General features: G+C 29.7%; 1 protein-coding gene across 1 annotated transcript in view; it reads right to left on the bottom strand.

Annotated features, from left to right (window-relative positions):
* The window catches only part of LOC101507733 (uncharacterized), a 1,960-nt gene extending 1,702 nt beyond the window's left edge, over nt 1-258 (bottom strand). Inside the window, exon 1 of the mRNA XM_004504776.4 lies at nt 1-258. This exon is cut by the window's left edge and continues 1,702 nt beyond it. The gene's annotated coding sequence lies outside the window, so the exon portion shown is untranslated.
* Between the last annotated feature and the right edge of the window lie 1,125 nt (nt 259-1,383).

Below are 1,383 nucleotides of genomic sequence, written 5' to 3'. Positions count from 1 at the left end.
AAAGAGGGAGAAGAAATTGAACGCTGGTTTCTGATGAAGGAGGATGAGAAATTGGTGCAAAAGTGTGCGTGTGGCTTGTGTTTGGTGGATGAATTGAATTGAATTGAATTGAATGAATGTGAATGAATGAATGATCAGAAGAATGAATGGGGGAATTTATTAAGGGGTTATGCTTAATTTAGGATTTAAGATTTGATTTTGATAACGCGTGATAGAAGTGTTGTTGTGTTGTGTTGTGTCATGTAACAAATCCACTTTGTTTAGTTAAATTTAGGATGGATAATTAACTACGTCATACTTCATTGCAAATTAGAAATTGGAATTAGGTTGTTTTGTTGGGTTGGGTTAGCTTTGCTGGCTCTAATTTCCTTTTTTTCCCTTCAGGTCACAAGACGTTCTTTTCCTATTTTAAATTAATTCATTGGTATTTTTTTTATTAATAATAATAAATTGAGTAAATATAATTAGACACAAGGAAATATTATTAGATTTTTAATATTAAAAATATTTAATAATTATATCATTTGTGTATAATAAATATCCTTATTGTCATTTTACTTGTGAAGGCATATTTTGTTATTTTGTATTTTTCACTTGTCCTCATCTTATGTTGTTTTCTAGTTCTATTGATTCTAATTTGTATTTAGCTTGGTGTCTTCATTTTCATATTATACTTGGCATTTCTTTACCGTGATTAAGTAGGTAAGGTTCGAAAGAAAGTTATGATGGTAGTTACAACTTTCTTAAAAGTTATTTATGTGTTGTATTTATTAAATGATATAAGTTATTAGTATATATTTATAAATGAGAGACACTTTTCATTTTACAAATTGGTTTTATGAAGTGGTATTAGTTACGATCTAAAATTTAAAAGATGTTATCAAAATTTTCGGGGTTATATCAGGTCATCACTATCAAGTCATTTGAGTCACGCTCTAAATGTCTAATTCTGATCGCAAGAGGGATGTGTTGAGAGTCTTACATTAGACGGTATAATGTCTGACAGTGTGTTTTTAAGTGAATATCAATATTCAATTTACAAGTCGATTTTGTAAAATTGTGTTAGACCAAATCCAAATTCTAATAGTATATCTAGTTATAAGATAGTGTTAGCTAAATAAAATCTTGTGGTGAGACCATAATTTGTCCACAAGATAATGGAGAAGGTGAAGATAATATAGGGAAAAGATGAGAACTACTGAGGTATATGTATAGGAGTTAGTACGACACATGTCTATCTTTAGAGGTGAAGACCTTTTTTTCTTAAGGGCTACACCTACCAAAGGGATTTACAAAGTGTTAAATGTGTAAATAAGTTGACACCTAAATTTATTCCACCATTTTTATCGAGTTTGCACAAGAGTTTTCACATGTTGTAGCTCA

Source organism: Cicer arietinum, chromosome 6, assembly GCF_000331145.2.
Source record: "Cicer arietinum cultivar CDC Frontier isolate Library 1 chromosome 6, Cicar.CDCFrontier_v2.0, whole genome shotgun sequence".
NCBI lineage: Eukaryota > Viridiplantae > Streptophyta > Magnoliopsida > Fabales > Fabaceae > Cicer > Cicer arietinum.
The sequence above is the reverse complement of the archived record's forward strand: the minus strand, read 5'-3'. Positions and strand labels throughout refer to the sequence as shown.